The sequence below is a fragment of the Vespa crabro genome, chromosome 18 (assembly GCF_910589235.1).
Source record: "Vespa crabro chromosome 18, iyVesCrab1.2, whole genome shotgun sequence".
Lineage (NCBI taxonomy): Eukaryota > Metazoa > Arthropoda > Insecta > Hymenoptera > Vespidae > Vespa > Vespa crabro.
The window spans coordinates 1,843,692-1,844,434 of record NC_060972.1 but is presented as its reverse complement, the minus strand read 5'-3'; positions in this window follow the sequence as shown (position 1 = coordinate 1,844,434).

Below are 743 nucleotides of genomic sequence, written 5' to 3'. Positions count from 1 at the left end.
GTCGACTTTACGGTCGGTATTTATATGGTTGCGATGGTACGTGTTATGTCCAATCAGAAGAAAGCAAAAAGAAATTTGAAGAGAAGGGAAAATGGTTTGAAAGAGGAAACAAAGAAAATAGTGTAAAAGATGGGGGTTGGCGGAGAGGGAGAAATGAAGAAAACGGTTTGAAAGAAGAGGGGGAAAGGGTATGGGGCTAAGAAAATGGTTTGAAAGAGAGAAGGGTGGGAGTGCGGAGGGGGGAGGGGAGAGAAAAGAAGAAGAAGGAACTTTACAATAGTTTTACCATTGCAACTACGTCTTTCGTTCTAATGACGGATTTTACTATTATTGTTTTACAACTTTCGAAATAATCACGTTAATAATAATGCGATATTATTATCGTCGTTTTTTTTTTGTTCTTTTTCTTTTTCTTTTTTTTTTTTTTCTTTTTTTTTTTGCCTATTCCTTTAACGTATATATTTTTATTGATGCGCGTGAGGCAAAAATGAAAAAAAGGAAGAAGAAGAAGAAGAAGAAGAAGAAGAAAGAAAAAATACAAACAAAGGTAAAAACAAAAGGAAAATGCGGAGATCGATCGATCGTGCGAATCGGATGCTTTTAACACACGAGAATGAGAACATGGGATATTGGAAAAACGAAGTAGAACTTTTCTTTTCGCTCGTCAAAGTGAAGTAAAAGAAAAAGGAAAAAGAAGAAAAAAAAAAAGAAAAGAAAATAAAAGGAAGAGAAAACGCAGAAAG